The sequence below is a fragment of the Hirundo rustica genome, chromosome 6 (genome assembly GCF_015227805.2).
Source record: "Hirundo rustica isolate bHirRus1 chromosome 6, bHirRus1.pri.v3, whole genome shotgun sequence".
NCBI lineage: Eukaryota > Metazoa > Chordata > Aves > Passeriformes > Hirundinidae > Hirundo > Hirundo rustica.
In genome coordinates, this window is record NC_053455.1 from 40,981,578 (window position 1) to 41,000,151 (window position 18,574).

Here is an 18,574-nt window from a genome sequence, read left to right on the forward strand (position 1 = left end):
TCTGCGTGGGAGAGGAATTTTATTTTTTTTATCCATCATAAGTCACAATATTTTAAAGAAATTACAGCACCCCAGAGAAGAAGAGCTTAAATGCTTCAGTAGGTACCAGCAGGTACTGTGTCAGAAGGGATGAAAGACTGCATTTAGTGCCAAAGAGAAGCAATGTTCCACCTGACTCTGTTGCCTTAGGAGGAAGGGAGGAAGTCCCTGCCAAATAGATTCTCTTTGGTTAATAGCTACGATTTTGTCATTAGGGAGAATTGCACAAACTGCAAACCCAACATGCCTAATTGTGACTCCAGCAAGCTGATGCCTTTAATTACAGTCTCTGGAGAAACACAGTGGGAGCTGGAACGACAGCTGAGGCTAAGCCTCTACCTTGGGCTGGCCAGCTGCGGCTGGCACATTGTCCACAGCCACCACATCCACTCTCCTTGCTGAGCATTGGCTTCTTTTCAACATTGTCATTGCAGCCTGTTGAGGAGCTGGCTTTGATGAAGGAAAAGCAGCTAAACATGTGCCTACTGCTGGTATCATGCTGCAAGGAAGGCACCTGGAGCTCCAGAGCGAAGAGGGATGGGACAGAGAGGAGCTGAAACAGACAACGGGCAGCAAGTGAAACAAGAAGCTGATGGAGTGTGCAGGATGGAGAAGCAAGGCCTGTCTTTGTGAGAAATCCAGCCTGTTGACTAGAACAGGAGGTGCCACCAGATGAACCCTTAAAACTGTCGTGTTTCACAAGGGCTTCTAGCTACTGCCAGTCCCCTGCGCTCACTAAACTTGCAGGGTCCAGAGACACTTGAACACATGCCAGCCCAAATGTTCAAACAAAGGAGAAGCTGAAGGCAGAAGTCATGTCCTGCTGGATCTCTATGTCAGGTCAGTGCTTTCACAGTGAAGGGTGAGGAGAAACATCTCTGTGGAAGCCGGATCAAAATAATTCCGTTCCCTTGCAGTGGCTTCAGAAAAAAGGTGAAACACTTTGATTTAGAACTGGACCTTGGCACAAGCTGTCAACCAGCCCCATGTGTCATCCTGTAACTATTGCTCCTACATAAATAACTAATTGTTCTGGAATTTCATAGCACTTGTGCAGCAGAATCGTTGCTATGGCACAACTACTTTAGTGCTTGTAAATCCAATTAGATCCCAAAGTGCACTGTGTAACTGTAATCGGCCCCTATGGAGCAGCGAGGAGGGGACCTGCACAAGGCCATGCAACTGGATACTAAATTACAGTCAATCTACCTCCTCTTTAGTTGCATTAAAATGCTAATGTCGCTGTAATATGGGCCGGTTTACCAGCGAGGACTGCCTTGCCTTGCAGCGCTGGAGTGAATGAGACTGCCTCGGAGCATTTAATTCCTCAGCACAGTTGAGTGAGCAAAGCCCTTAGGGGCGTCTTATACCTTCAAATAGTAACCTGATTGGCTTTCATAACACTAAAAACATATGAGGCTTGTGACAGTGTTTAAATGAATCGGAGCTGCCTCCAAGACTACTGTAAGTTTCCTACACAAGCGGAGCAACTGGGTCCCATCTCATCCTGATTGCTTTTAACAAGAACACATTTCTGCCACCAAAAGCCTGTGTGTGTTAAGAGCACATCAGTCTCATACAGGAGGAAAAAGAGGGCTGGGCTGAACCCCCTAAATTTTCAAATAAAAACCACCATATTTGCAACAAAACTACTAATATGACTCTTACCCTCTGTTTTATATTTGCAACTTTGCACAATGTGTGCATAGAATACATGAGATCATGTGGAGGTAAAATCTCCCACACGTGCACAGCCATTCAGAATGGAAATTCCAAAGTCCCAGAGCAAAACCAATTCTAAATGCTGTAACATTTTGAAAAGTGCCAGATTATGTGTTCGAAGTGCCAGCATGGCTTCAGGCCACAGACCACTCCATTTCAGCTGGTGCAGAAGTGCACACTGCACCGTTCAAAACATGAACTGCTTGTTCACTTTGGCCCCTTCCCAAGGAAAGTTCCATAGGTAATCACATCTGGCTCTTTCATACAGCTTCTCATACACAGGCACCAGCCGTCTCAGAAAAGAAGATCCTGCATACAGAACCAAAACATCTGATAGCCTGCAACTCTTTTAAGTTCTGTTTCTTTATAAAAAAGCCCTCAGATAGCTCCCAGGTGTATTTTCCCTTGTATGAACTGCAGCACAGTGGAACCGTATGGTACCGATTGTCTGCCTTTCTAAACAGATGACCCAGAGATTATATGCACTGATAATATAACAACATTAACTTTGTTTATTAGATGAGAAAACCAGGGCTAAAAGGGGAATGGATGTGCTAAAGCTCCTGACCTCCAGTATAGCTCTCTGCTCACTGGTCTGTACTGAGACCAATCCCAAACCCATCAAAAAGCTGATCACTTCTGGCTGACAAGTCGCACTCTTTGCCGGGCATCCTCTGTCCCAGAAAGCTGTCATTCAGCAAACCAAAAGGGAGGCAGCTAACTTTGGCCTCCTATTTCAGAAGGTATTTCCCTTCTGGATGAAATAAGTGTCACCCTCCTGAGCGGATCATGGAGCTGCAACACAAGCCAAGTGACATTATCCACTGTCATGTCAGATACTGCCGTGTGTTGAAACACTCCATACGCTTGCACGGCGTTCCAGACGCTGAAGGGATTTAACACAAAATCTAAATGCCTGACACTTTCTCCCTGAGCCTGACACATCTCACCTTTACAACTGGCTCCTCGGTGCTCCTTTCTGAGCTCTTTTCCTATAGCCCTGCTTTGTTTGCAGCAAGTGCCTCAGCAGTTTATAGCATTTGTGATGGTTTTGAGAGATGCAGGAAAAAAATCTCAGGAACACTGGACAGTTGCTGTGGCAACCTTGTCCCCCTCAGACCATGATTTTCAATATTTTAAGAATTTTCCTGATACTGTGCAAGCTTCAGGGAAGCAAGGCAAAGGAGAAAAATTATTTTAAAGTAAGGATATTATGAAAAGGGATTACTATAAGCCTCAGGGCTTTGTCCTATCAAAAAGATGATGATGTTGATGTCCTTAACTAGGAAAAGAAGCTGTGACTGTCTGAGCAGAGGCAAGGGGCCATGGGCAAGGGAATTTGAAATCCCTGCTTGTATCATCTGTTCTAACACAGAATGTAGTTGCAGATCAATAGGTTAACTTCTTTTTATTGTGTTTATACTCAGTGTTTCCTCATAAGGCAGAAGTGTGAGAAGTGTGGAAAAACCAACCCACTATTTAGGATCATTTAATTGGGGAAGTAATAACTTTAATTCCTTTTTAAAACAGAAATCCCAAACAGAACTTTGAATGCATTAACTATTGTACAAAAAAAAAAAAAAAAAAAAAAAAAAAAAAAAAAAAAAAAAAAAAAAAAAAAAAAGGCAAACAACAACAAAAGACCTGAACAAACAACCCCCACCAAAACCGGACAGAATCCCCCAAACTCCAGAAAACTAACAAATTCTCTGCTTCTCTGCTCAAGGTAACAGCCTACAGAGATATTTAAAAAACCAGTCAGTTTAGTCAGGTTTAGTCAGTCCAGAAAAGCAAAGGCTAGGGAAAAGAGCCTGTAAGAAAAGCAGATCTTAAATGGCTGACAAGTCGCACTCTTTGTCGCAATCTTTAACTTACTCTAACACATAAAATTGCAGCTAATATTATTTGAAAGTGAAAGATCTGTTTGTGACTGATCTAAACCACACCCGTCCCAATTAAGCTATGAACACCCAAACATTCAACATCTTTTGCTATGCTATTTTTAATTTCAAATTAAGAGAGAGAACCATGGCCACAGCCCACAAGAGGGCTTCAGATGTTCTGCAGGAAAATAAACGAGAGTTAATAAATCCCATAATCTTGGCATACATGTTTCTAAATATTCTCTCTTTCTCCATAAGACATACAATCTAAGTCTTCCAGCAACCATCAGGTTCCAGGCTGACAAAAGACCCCAAGCACAATTCATACGTGGATGACAGGACTGGAGGGACTAAGTGAGATATGAGCCAGGACTCGAAGGCTGGCTCCCAGCTGCTTTTGCTTTCCCAGTGGATAACAGATACTGCATCAATACACACAATGTCATGCTAGTGAGTTTGCTGCTCTCTTAACGCCTCATTTTTTTCTCCATCTAACTTATTTTGAAAGCATGCAGTTCACTGTCCCCTTCTCCTTCCTCTCTTGTCCTTACTCCTGGCATGGGAAACATGAAAGACGGCACCGCTGGTTATTGTTAATGCATTTGAAAGTGCAGACCTTTAAAAGGGGGTTATTCTGGAACATGCCACGGTTTTCCTTGTTATTTGCACAGGCAGCTAATGATCATCCTAATAGCTTCTCTCTCTGAAGTCGTAATAAGCTTACAAATGAACCCATTCAGCACATATTAAAAAGCAAGGGATGCTCCTTTGATTACAGCCTTTATGGAAATCTCCGAATATTTGTTTTGTTGCCGCACAGCCGCAATTAGGACATGCTGCTGGGAGCCGGCTCAGCTGCCAGAGCGGTGGGGTTTGGAGACACCTCCAGTGCCATAGCAACACAGCCACCTCTCCTAGCATCGGACACAGGGAGCCTGGCAGCCCTTCAGCCCAGGCAAGCCACTTCAGCTCTTGCAGAAATGAAGAAATAAAAGGTGCTTAATTAAACTTGCTCGGCTGACGCCTCACCTGCGCCTCCGAAGCAGCACGTTCAGCCCTGTGTGCAGCCCTGTGTGCTGCACCCACCACGGCCCTGCCACCAGCACCGTGTGGGTCACACAGCCCCTGAGACATGGCTGCACAGCCCACTCGGGGGTCCGGAGGTTTCTCACTGCAGGAAAACCGGGCAACAAGGGGAACATATGCTGGGGAGACCTGAGGAGGCAGGAGCTTTACATTGCTGAGGGGCCGATAGGGGGGAACTCCCTTCCATTGCCACTTCCCCCTCCATAACCTCATCCTTCCACATGTGGGAGGGGGACCAAATAACTTTATGGGAATCTCTTTACCACTTAACTGCTCAGAGGTTGATCTAAATCCCACTTACATTGCTGACAGACTTAAACTTCCCCAAGGAGGGGCAGGGGGAATTAAAGGATGTAAAAACCTGCAAAACTGGGGTTCTAGTTTTTAGTCAAGATTCGATCAAGCATTCCACGACAGCTAAAAGTTAAAAGACCATATCTTTTTTTCCCCCAAAGGAAACACTATGAACAACATACCCTCTTTCCCAAAATATCCCTATTCCCTGAGCACAGTGCAGAAGTAGAAGTCTTAAGTGTAGGGACTTGGGGCGTAATTTATTTTTGCAAACAAAATCAGCAGCTTACGTGCCGATGACATGGATCCAGAGGCTTTCAGACAGCCTCAGTGGGGTGACTTTCACCCACAAAAATATAACATCTCCTCTTGCAAAGCTGGGACTCTAAACAAACCGCTTCTACTTTGCCTGAAAGCCAAGACCTTTGTATGGAACAGATATTTTCTAAATCTCCAGGAGACTGGCTGAGGTTAAAGCAGGTCAAACCATGTAATACAGATATCTTTGTGTTGATACTACCCACAGTGCCTATTAGGAAGGCCACAATTGTAAGAAACCTTTTCTCATCAAAGATATTTAATACAGTGCCAGAGAGTCTCCCCAGGCAGACTTTGTTTTAAGGTGTGTGAGTTTTGGGGGGAAGGAATTGTGTCTCTGATTGTGAAGTAGGTTTTTAGCTCTATTGTAGTCTAAATTACATTAGAGCAGCACTGGAAACTTCTCTGCCAGCATAGCTTGCAAGAGGCCTGGGTATAGCCTGGGGCAAAACCTGGAGCACCATCCATCATCCAGACACATAAAAACTGGCATGCACTCACAGGGCACCGTGAGGACTCTCACAAAACCAAAGCAGCAGATTTAACTGTGGAAATACTCTGGTTGCTTTACTCAGCCTGCACTTCTATTTTACCCACAGGAAGTCAGGACTTAGAAACTAAAGGCATGAAACCTTTTCTAATTCAAATCAGAAGGGCTGGAATCATCACAAATGAATCAGTGAATGATGAAGGCCCAAGCTGGTCCCATGGCCTCAAATCAGTACAAAAAAACAATTTGTAGATGGACTGATGTGCACCTTCCTCTTCCCACCCAAAAGAAGAACAAACACAGTGTGACCCCACCTGGCAATTCTGATTTTGAAAGTTCAGGCAACCTTCTTAGATAGGACAACAAAATCAGCTCTCTTACAATGAACAGGACTCCACAGGCTAACTTTCACATCAGTCAGGACTAGGCTGAATTCTGAATGCAAAATCACACCAGTTTTCAGTGGCTGGAGCTCACTATACCCACATTTTGCTATGTCTCTTTTCTTGATCAGCGTGCAATTTGAAAGAAATTCTGCATTTCAGCTAAATCCGTATTTTAAAAGTGCCAAATTCAGGTTTGCAGAGCAAAGAGCCAAAGAAGCCCAGATTAAGGCTGAGAAAACATAGGAAACAACAGGATGTTCAAGCTATCCTGAGCATGGAGAGACAACCCTTTGGGAACAATTTCCCAGTTAGGTTGCAGTGTTGTTCTGCATAAAGGACAAGAAAAGTTGTCTCAAGAAACACAGCATTTAACAGCTTCTTCTCCCATCCCTGCTGTCAGCATGGGGAGAAGAATCTTTCTGAAAACACTGTGGAGTCTTGCCATGAAAATAAATTTTATGGCCAATTTCATTACAAGATTTGTGGTTACCATTCCTCATGTCTGATGCACAAGCCACCTTGCATAAGAACATTAATACCATTTAAGCCTTAGATTGCTTTCCACATTAGTCTGAAAGCCCTTTATGAAGTTGTGTCCTTTATAAAGCTGATGTGGCTTTGCTCCAGGATACCCAGAAGCTGTCCCGGGCAGCTTCTGTGGTCTCCTGCCTAGTGCTCAAAACACTTTTATAGTTCCAGTTCTGCTAACATATCTCACAGAAACTCACAGACATTAGCAAGTCATTTCAAGCTGGTGTTCATCATCCTCCCTCACTGCCTGTATTTAATATCATTAACAGCAACACTTATCTGTCACCCATGGAGTTTCAGAGATTTAGTTTAGTATCCTATGAGAGTGCCAGGCTGCCTGTACTGAAAACAGGAAAAAATGTACAGGGACAGAATTCAAAGTGTTGTCATTTTAGATGAAAACAAGTATTTTGAGTGACTGCCAGTATTTTTAAAACTGTTCAAGTACAAAAACCCCAGGTGGGGTCCTTCATATGGACCAAAAAATGTCAGATGGTTTGTGCTCCATGTTCCTCTCAACAATGTGCTCAAAACTGTAGAAATACCCATTTAGAGCTGATGTCTCCAAAAGTGCACTCCTGCAGCCCTCAAACAGATAACCCCTTTAAGTTTACTCTACAGGTTTACACCACGAAATTTCTCACTAGGGGAATCTCAAGTCAATGAGCTTCTGATGAGGACACAGCAAGATTTGTAATCTTAAAAACGGACGTGGTCCACAACATAGATGAGGTCCCACATCAACCAGCACCACCAGGAATGTGAGAGGTTGGATCACAGGGGCTGTGCATTGGAGGGGAAGAAAGCCTTGGTCACAATATAAAGGGCCACTGCCATCTCAATGCACTTTGAAACCCCATGTTCAGCACCACAGCCCACACACCACCCTCCCTGCCGTTCCCCATTGACAATGGTGTGAAGCAGCTCTTCCAGGGGGCCAGCAGGGACGTGAGAGTCTTCAGGGCATTTGGGATCAAGTATCAGTATCCTGGAGGCCCCAGTTGCTAATAAGGCATGGGCACTGGATGTGGGGACCTTTTTGGAAAATGTAGTTCCTTCAGAAGTACCTAAGGAACTGAAGTTTTCCAGTCAGCACAATCAGGAATTGGAAGCAGGAACTTGCAATAATCTCATACTCATAGCACAAAAGCTGCAGAGCAAAACTTCCCCCAGTAAGGGATCACCTACTTGCATGGCTTAGAAAAACAGGTTTGTTCATATAACTTTTGGATGAAGCGCATTAATCTGAACACAGGATGCATTCATGTAAATTGGCTTTCCAGTATTTCTGTTTCTGTATATTTGCACTAGCCTCCTCCAGCTCAGAGCCCACACTTAACCTCCATCCTTTCAAGCTGTGCACCCAGGTGCTCTAGAGGTGAGTGCAGCGTGACTCTGATGAGATGGAAGATGAAATACCAGAGATGCACAGAGAAATATGAGAGGCAGGAGATGTGATTAGGGATCTATCATTTTGATAGGCTGCGCTCCTTTTCTGAGCCTGCACACTCCCTATGGGCAAGGGGAAAGCAGGTGATGATGCTGGCCCACTGTGGAAAACCCTGCAGAATAGCTTTGACTTGGTTTGTCCTTCACCAGCTTTGCTGTTTAAATGCTTTGACTCATTGGAGCTGAGCACACCTCATCAGCAGAGCCAAGTACTGCCCTTTCAGCCCCTTGAGCCCCAGAATAGTGAGCACACAAGAGATGTGCAACCTTTCCCCAAAGTTCTGCAGCTGCTGAAACAAGCATGGGCTCACCTTGCCCTGATTGACTGAACTGTCCCCCCTCCTCTCCTCCAAGTAGGGGCTTGTCTGTATTTCTCTTCCTCATCCATTCCACTGCTTCAAATTGGGGGAGGCTCTATTTCACCTTTTATTTCTTAAGTTTCCCTCTCTTCTGCAATGCATGGTGTTGACACTGTTAGCTGTGCCATATATCTCATACCATATTAATCTTTTCTGTCATCTGATTTTTGCTTAGGAGTTGTCATTTAGAAAATCTGATTTTGCTCAGAAGAATCCAAACAAATCTGTGAGTCAAAAAGAATGAGAGAACAAAAGTGAGTGCCAAGTAAGCTCCCATTTAAGCACTTTACATATCCTGTATGAAATATCAACTCCTAAAATTCATTTTTTGATGAGATGACATTTTATATGCTATCTTTCCATTATCCCAGGGTCACACTGCTCAGGTATCTCAGCCAATACTTATCTGCTGCTTTCCCTGTTATCCTGGGAAGATTACAAATGAATTAGGTAACTCCAAAGCATTTTGGAGTAAAAGCCAGGATATCCTTCTTTTAAAAAATCATACTCAGAGGTGATCAGATAACTGCAGTCTATCAGTATCAACCCAGAGAATTCATTTCTGTAAATCAATGAAATACTGCTAAATATATACCAAACACCCAGAATAATGATTTTCTCACTACTTAAACTTTGCTACTGACTCAGTGAATCTGAAATTAGTCCTTTCAACTGGACCATTATTTGGTCCAGTTGGAAAAAAAAAAAAAAAAATCATTCTAGGGTGGGATATTCCTGTAATGTCAGATCTCATTCAGCCATTTAATTAAAAAAAAAAAAAAATGATCACACTGGAGGGTATGGTATAAGCTGTTAACCTACAAAATTGATTTTAGTTAAGGCACAGACGTGCAAGATTTTGGCTGAAGAATTTAAATATCTGCTTCAAGAAGTATGATACATTTATATGAGTCATAGGCAAGATAGGGAGGAATTTGCACATTCATTTCTTTAAGGACTGAAAATGCAGGATTTAGTTCATGAAGGCAGCTCTAAGTCACCACCTGTGGTTATTACCCCAGCTTTGCTTGTAGACCTGCATTTTACAGCCTAGCTGTAGTGACTCATATAAACAAGGGAATTCACCTGGGGCAAAGGGTGCTTAACCTCGGTGGGTTTGACAATATCTCCAGTCAGACTGTGTTTCATTTTCCCAACTACACAAGCAGACCATGGCCTCATCAGGGAAGCAGCTTCTGCTCCAAGCAAGGACACATTTTTCCAGCTGAAATAAAATGATATGTCATGACCCTGTTCCCTTTACAGCATCAGTTTCCTTCCTACTGTACCTGAAGGCTTAGTGAGCAATTTAATAGAAACTTTATAATGTGAGTGCTTTTCTCCTTTTAAAAGATGATGTATCTATCCTTTTTGTTAAAAGATCTAAATGGAGGTACACCAGAAAAAAATAGCTCATTCCCAAAAACTGGAGTTAAGCCATATTGTAGTAGGGGATATTGCCACTTTAACTGTACAGATAAGAGTTCAGCTAGCAACCCTGTATAGCATAGACCAAAGTTTCTTAGCATCTGTCCACTTCACACATTGTACAAGAGCTCCTAAGTCAATAAGCTCACTCCAAACCCTGAAGAAAAATACCATCAGCCTTTTACCAAAGCCTTTTTGCTCCACTGTTTTAAATACAGGCACTTTAGGCTTTACATGGCCACTAAAAAAAAGGTCCATGTAGGCCTGACTTGTGAATGCATTACTTCACTTATTGAAGAAAGAAAGTAGCATTATTACAAAGCCGAACAGATTCTGTGACCACCACAAAATGAAATAGGCTCTTGTAATTGCACAATTGGAAAAACAGAATCATTAGGAAAATACACCAAACAATAGCTAAAATCAAAGTCTATCAACCTTTCCCCAGCTCATCCTCCAGGTAAGCATGAGTGGAGACTGACTTTCCACTCAGCCCCAGAAGCCAAGTGCCTTGTCCCACCCCCAGATGAGCCCCAGGCGTGAGTGCTAGGATCCTCAGCCAGCACTCACAATGGGCACTTTCTGCAAAAGGGCAAATGTGACACCTGGGCCACATGTGTGCTTATGCTTGGAGCTGCTTCAGGAAAAATGAGAAAGCCACCAAGCTGGAAAGCTGGGATAACACTGCTTTATGGCTTTTCTCTTGAGAACACACTGCACCCATTAACACCAGCGGCATGTTTCCTTAGAACATGAAGCTCTGCTGAAACCCAAGTGACATTGTAAAGAGCGAACAAAGAAACTTCCAAAGCACGTTCAGGATGCCTTGCACTGGCATCTATCCAATGTACCTTTTACAGGGCACCATCCTGCAGGAAGGCAGCCACTGGCATTTTTACTGGTTAACTGAGAAATGTGGTGTCTGTAGGTCAGAAGGAGGGAGATATGTACATACTTTAGTGTTTATTTTTAGTATTATGCAATATGCCAGGGAAGGATGGGACTTCTAGTCAAGGACACACCACAACTTCTCCTTTCTCTTTTCAATGCTCTAATGTTACTTTCCAAATCAGTTGATAGCATATTCAGTCAATCTAGTGATAGGAACTTCCTTCTAGATTGCTCCAGCCAACAAGCACCTGGGAGCCACAGGTTGTAGGTAGTAAGATTTCAACTATGCAGTATTCAAAGGGGCACTGCACTGGCAACCCCAGAACTATGTAAGAAATTGTGTGGAAAAAAATGCACTTTTTACCCAGGACAGTACCTGAGATCATTACATTTGTCCATGGCAAAGTAAAAGGACCACAGAGCAACACACCCTACCCTAACAAGTGTGAGAGCACCCTAGGCAGGCTCACGGCTCTCAGGGAGGGTTCCAGGTTTCCAAGTCTGTCCTGAGAAGACAGTTTCCATGAGGACACTGACCTGCTGGGCAGAGGTTAGCAGCAGGGAAGTGCCATCATTCACAACAGCAGGGTAATAAAACCACCTCTATATTTTGCAGCCTCAGTTCTTCAGCAATTTTGGTTTTCAAAATACCAAAGATACCAGGTGAAATGGAAAGGTCTTTTTTTTGTTTACAGCTTCAAACAATAGCACAGTGATAGGAGCTTTACAGACCTTGGATATTACATGACCTACTCCAGCACTCAGACCCTGAGCTCTTTGTCACAAGGTCTCTGTTCAGAACAAAGCCAAGTCCTTTCAGCTCCATTTAAATGACACTACTAGCATTCATTAAAAAGACAGTAAAAGGGACAGCAAACGGTTTGCTAATAAAGACTGATTCTGAAGTACACCATGGATAAAGGAGAGGTAGCATAATTACATTAGTAAAGGTAACTGAGGTCACTGCCACATTGCTGTTCACTCTTTAATTTAAGCAAAAATAGTGTAAGGTGGCGATAGTTAGAGGGAGAAAAAAAAAAAAAAGACAGGAGAAACTATTCTGCTTTTGGATGAGTCTGACTGCATGATTATAGGATGCTGGTTATGTCTAAGAGGGAGCTACTGAATATTTAACCTTAGAAATGGAAGCTTGGTTGTCTCTTGTCCTGTTAACATCCACGCATATCTTCCATTAGCTCTAATTAGGGCTAACAGGGTCTACACTAAGTATCTCCATAATTAACGTTAATAGTAGTTACAGGCAAATGTTGATAGAAGATGAAATGCCAAGGTTCTTCTCCAGGGTTAAATACTCAGCGGCCTGTCTGTCTCTCATTTCCATTTCCTCTTGTAACGGCTCTTTAATCAATCGCACGGAACGCAGACAGCCTTACACACCCAGTCTCGCAACAGGGAGACACGTGCAGCCATAAGTAACGGCACATGCTGTTATTTATACGAAATATAAACACGGACACACAATACCTGACACATATTAGGCTGGTTCATGTCCGTATGCTCCCCGCCGTGCAGATATTCCAACAACGTACTAACAGCACAGACTGACACGTCCCTTTTTCCTTCGAGATGCCCAGGCTTCACAGGAAGCAATATTATTTCTATGATTTATTAAGATAAGTAATTTTTAATTAACAAACCAAAGAGCAAACTGATCATAGAAATACCTCAATTACCCTTATTAATGCCATTATGCCACTTTTCGTTGATAGACTATACTATATTCCCAAATCAGACGTTATTAACAAACCATTAAATTTGTAAATGAGAACAGAACAATTATCAGCCATAATCAGAACAGCTATAATAATGCACTTTCTATTGTGCTTCTGGGTCAAGCCCTGAGCAGTAGTTCATGGAAAAATTGTTAGCAGACTGCCTCCTGCCAGGGTTCATTTGCTAGCACAAAATCTTACTCTCTGCTCTCCTATCCCATCATAAGTGGAGAATATTCATCAAACGTGCAATTCTGTGGCTGAGTAGATTTATAAAGTGCCTTTAGTTGGGAATGTATTTATAAAGCCTCAGGGAACCAGAGCAGTACTCCACCGTTTCCCCAGGAACTGCAGATACTATTTGTAGAAACCTTAGGACATTGACGCCTTTACCAGGGATGTCTCACAGAGGCAAAAAGCATCAGAAGAGGTGTGACGGGACAGCCTGTGCAGGCAGCCAGGAAGGGAGGAAGGACCAGGACAATGTCCCACTGGAGCTGGCTGTTGGAGCCAGACAAGGAGCTGTGCTTGTGGAAAATGTGACTCAGGCATTTGAACCCTCCCTGCACCCACCAGTGCTGGCAGTCTCCGGTCCTCATGCGCTTTGGGGCAGCTCCAGGAACAAAACACATGCAGACATGAGTCCCACAGAGAGGAATAGGTCCTCTCTACAAGCAAGGAAAAAAATCAATTTGTATATTTATCAACTCACCTATACTGGCCCCATGTTACATTAAAGAAGGAGACGGCTCCCACGACTCGTCTTAAGTCAGAACTGGAGATGTTTTGGCTCTGCTATGTGAAAACAAACCTTTTTTTGCCTGCTTTGTTTTCTGCCCTAGGGAATTAGTGACTCAAGCAGGATGCTGAGGACTCAGTGGGATTTATTTTTCATCATGTTTAAGGAGGGTTTTCTTCTGCTAGGCATGCAGGCTTATTAACACAGCTCCACTCAGTACTAGACTTTAAAAAAATTATTTTGTCCCGCCATTTTTCTTCATAAGTTTGTGGGGGGAGCATGGGTTAGCGCTGTTCAGGAAAGCGAGGGAAAGCACAGAAGGCACTATCTGAGGCATGCTGGTTCTCTGCAATGAGGTCTGAGCCAGCTATCCTTCTGATGCATCCCCTTCTGTCATTCCTCTCCAGCCCTTCTAATAAGGGGGATGATCTCACACAGGGCAAGTCTCACCCTGGGCACCCTCACATTGCTGTTTTTGTGGCACTCAGTCCCTGTACCACATGCCTCCTCTTCTGGTTCCACATTTCTCCTCTGACAATACATCCATGACTTGCATTGAAGCGCCCACTTCACTGCTGGATCCTTGGACTAAGAAGCTTTGTGAAAAAGGAAAGTGTCTGTAGGGTAAAAACCTTCCCATTTTCTTGGCCCGTCTGATTTACCAGAGGTGCTTTGCCGTATCCACCCAACTTTTCTCAGAAAAGGAGCATAAAGTATTCTTTTCCAGAGCTATAGGGCTAGTAAATATTTTAGCTAGAGGCATTCTGACCAAACATAATATTTCTTCACAAATAATGAGTTGCTTTCAATATATTTTGAATATTCATTATATGCTCTTTCTTACAATTACCTAAAAGAGAGGAAATATATTTAACAGTAGCAGAAACAAGAATAGCCAGAGCTCTGCATTACCTGTTACAACACTGGTCCCCTTTCCAGCCTGCTCATACTCTTGGCATGTAGAAATGCACAGTGAAAAAGAAAGTGTAGTCAGTAAAGTAACGCTTGTAAAATTGTATTTTAAAATCAGAGTGTTGTAAAGCAGCCGCTACAAAATGAGCTGAAATCCTAAGCAATGACTTGTCTAGACATTTTTATAAGAGTTGTAATGAATGTTGAGTTAGTGTTCGAGGAAATCTGAGTTGATTGAAACATCTGACTACTCTGTATTTTAACTGGATGGCTGGCGCTGCTTCAGCATCTTGCCAGCAGGATGAGAAGGATATTAAAATAGTGTGCAGGAGGGGATCAGCGAAGAATAGTGAGGATAGTTCATCTCCTCTTCATTATTACTTAACTTAGTGAAAATGCTCTCTGATTGTGTTGATATCCAGTTAATTTTATCCAGGTTTCCATAAAGAACAAACCCACTTTGGCAATACAGGTCGCACAAAGAGATGAATCGTGTCTGAAGGAATTTTCTCTCACTGGATTTTTTTTTCTTTTTTCTCATCACAAATGGAAACAACAGAAAAAGGTTTGAACTGAATATTTTCTGTAAGACAGTTTAGCCAGAAGCTGAAAACATGAGCTCTGAGATGTAGTTTCTAACTTGAAATATTTGTCTTTTTGCATTCTGATGCCAACTCATTCACCTATCATTCTGCATGATGGAATATCATGGACTTCCTGAGAGCATGTTGCAACTTCCAGAGGAAGCCTAAGTCTGAGCTGAGAATTTCTTTCAGTTTGGGAAGAGACATTTACTGCTTGAATTTTTTTTAAACTCAAACCCAGGTATTTTGTGATATTTTTGTCAATCTAGGTTGGAACTTTCAATCAAAATAAGATAGACTGTTTGAACTAGCCAGATATGTGGTCAATGTGTGGTCAATTAATGCAGGACACAGAAGGTTCAGGCTGACATTCCTGGTCTTCCCAGTTATTACCAGGGAACACAAGCAACCTACTAGCTAGGCTACTGACCTAAAATTAGATGAAACAGAACACACCTTTTCTACACAACCCTAACTTAAACGTGTTGCAATGCACTACACAGATTAAAGTTCCTTGTCCTTCCACTCTGGCACTGTCCTTGCTCAAAAGGCCACTTGGAATTCCATTGTGTACAAGTTAGGAAGCATTTGGGGAATTTAGGATTAGTAACAGTAATACAGTGAATAGTATATGAAAGAACTAACTAGCTAGATAGATCACTCTGACCAGGCATTGAGAGTTATTCTCCAACTCCAGTGCACTGACAAATCCATGCTATAAGAGTCAGAAACAAAACCAGCTGCAGACCTACTGATATACCAGAAAAAACAAAGTTTCTGCAGGGGCTTGAAGCCCAACTATCCCCTCAGAACTTCACACCAGGGTAACAGCGGAACATTTTGCCCTAGGAGATCTACGTGTCTCTGGCAAAGCCCCTTGTCTGTGCAGCCCCTTTGCTGTCCCACTGCAGTGGGGTGAGTGCTGGGGCTCTCCTCGCACTGACCAGCCTCAGCTCCCTTTGCAGGGGAAGGGCACGTGACAGCCAGCAGCCCAGGCTGGCTTAAGAACCAAGAGCAGCCACTGAAGTCAACCACATCCAGGAGCCACAAAAATATATTTATTTTCTTCCTCTCTCTAAAATAAAATAAACCCCAGTCGTGATCATCCTAACCATAACGCTTCAGTTTGCAAACACTCTCAAAGCTGCAGCGGGCAATAAATCAGACATGTCACTTCCAGCAATTCATCTCTGGAGTTGGTTGCTACATGGCTGTAATATATAAAGAGGCTTTTTCCTGGTGATCCTCAGAGCCAAGATTCTTTTTGTTGGCTCTTCTTTAAACAAACACTCCTGTAAATTGCAGTTGAATCTCAATTTATCATTCAATCCTAATTATTTTCCTCTAATCAGTGGTTTGAGAGTGACTTTGGTTTTGATAGGCTGATACATTGTCATAATCATTTTAAAAAATTAATTCAGTTAAGCCAATTCCAAATGCACGCGCATGATATCTCTGCTGCAAACTCATCATCATCACATAAGTCACACCGAAGGCAACCAAGACCTTTTGTTTTCATGCAAATTGTTTCAAAAGAACAACAATAAAAATCAATAAGGGACAAAAGAAACTTCTGCAATGTCATGAAAGACCAGCAAAATACACTGAGGCTCTGTCGAAACACAGCTGTAACATCCCACCCCTTCCACATCACTCAGAAGGATATGAGAGAATTTTCAATAAAGCAACAGAACATGAAGCTTTATACATCTTTGATGTCCCACAGCTGGAGGGAAAAGACAACAGTTTACTAATCCTGTACCATTTCCCTTTCATTAGTTTAAGTTTTCAATTTTGTATGGCGCTAAATTTAGAAAGAGAGGTTAATTGTTTAACCTTAGAAAAATAATTATGCTTTTTTTGGTGCTGCCTTAAAAAAAATCATATTTTTAGTTGCCCAAAGGATTTAAAGCTCAATGCAATGGTAAACTCTTTAGTGGAGACTGTATCTGTGAGTTCACTAAATGAAAAACTGAGACTAGATTAAGTTTTAGGGATTTTGGTCCTGCCTGCCTGTGCTGTATGAAAAAACCACCCAACATTTATTTAAAACAAAACTGGAAATCAGGTTTGGGTGTATTTATTTCTGGTGGGGGTTTTTTTTGTTTGTTTTGTTTGATGGTTTAATCCAGTGTTTCAATACTGCACATGTTCAATTCAATTTCTATTCTGGTTACTACTGTCACTTGGCTGGAAGAGGAGGTGATGTGGCGTAGCTAAGTCTGGTTTAGAACTTTCAAACAATTTTTCAGTCAGAACTTCTTGCAGTCCCGTAACTATTTGTCCTGTATGTTGTGAGCTATGGGGCTTTTTCCCCCAGTAGAGGAAGCTGAGTAGTGATAATTCCTTAATCTCTCAACAAAACTGGTGTTCAGCCCAGCCTTGTCATTCACACAGATCTGTGTGGACAGAGGTAAGAATTTCAATCTCCATTCTGGTCACTTTCTTTTCAAGTTCATTGATACTAATATCAATGTTCCTAGAAATGTTACTCCACTCTCCATTTCAGCAGGCACCAGAGTGAACATTCACTCCTCCCATTTCAATTTTCCAGAAATTACAGAGGCCTTTCTATTCTGCATATTTTCTCTACTACTAAAAAGAGAAATCAGGGAAGAGAAAGGGGTGTGGTTTTAATTTAAAACAGGAAAATTTATGTGGTGGAAGTGCTTAATCAAAGGGTTTGTTGGGATATTAACACTAAAATTTGATTAGGAGATGTAATTTTATTGATTCCCCTGGTTAGCATATACTTGGTTTACCTAAGTAAATAATCTGGTAAAACACCTGATAAATTTATTTATGAAGACAGGAGGAAGAGAGCAATAAACAACTTACATGACAAAACCCCTTTACCGAACTATAGCAATTTAACATCTAACTTCACCTTCAGTAGAGAGAAAAGGGTTCCTCATTTCTACTCACAATAGATACTAGACTTCTGTGAATAGTTATTTACTGACAATCAGTGGCTTTGTGTGCGCATTTTCATACATATACATGTATGTGTATATATTTGTATATTTATACACACGCAGAGCCAAGACAAAGCAGATTCACCTTCAGCCCAGCCTTTCAACAGTCACCTCACAAGGAGCCCCATCTCTCATCCTCTGACACTCTTCATACATGTGTAAATAGAAACACAAAGCGTGGACTGCAACATCAGAACAATACGCTTGTGTTGTCAATCATTTGCACTTGTTTTGCAGAGATGCAAATACCTTCATAAATGAGATTTTCTAAAGACCTAGGAAAAACTGTTCACCATTTCATGACCTTCTACTGTTTGTCTTGAAACCCTTTGGGTTTTCAGACTTCTAAGAGTTTTGTTTTTAATGTTAATTCAAAGTTTGATGCTGTCCTCCTTCAACATTGAATACGAGCCAATCTTCAATGTGACTTTGCTCAGGTGTTCATCTCCCTGCCACACACATTTCATTATACTAATTTGTTTTCGCATATTGAAGTTGAACATACTTATTCTTAGATCAGGTAGAATTTCTGTCATGAAAATTGACTGTGCTTTGAGGAAGAGGACCCTGATCTGGTATTTGAGCTCTTTCCTGCTCTCTCAGTCTAAAGGTTAATTACCATTACTGCCACAGTTCCTAAGAGCTGTTTGAAATAGCACAATACTCTACAGATGTATTCAGCATTGCAGTACGAAATAGCCCAAATTTAAACTAGATGAACTTAAAAATTATTTCCAACTATTCTCAGTTAGTGA

General features: G+C 42.1%; 1 protein-coding gene across 8 annotated transcripts in view; it reads right to left on the reverse strand.

Annotated features, from left to right (window-relative positions):
• The window catches only part of TSPAN18 (tetraspanin 18), a 122,767-nt gene that overhangs the window by 29,160 nt on the left and 75,033 nt on the right, over positions 1-18,574 (reverse strand). Inside the window, exon 1 of one of the 8 annotated variants that reach the window (XM_040068611.2) lies at positions 12,362-12,384. The exons of the other annotated variants lie outside the window; for them this stretch is intronic. The gene's annotated coding sequence lies outside the window, so the exon portion shown is untranslated. Of the gene's footprint in view, positions 1-12,361; positions 12,385-18,574 lie in introns of those variants that run through there. 8 annotated transcript variants of the gene reach the window in all.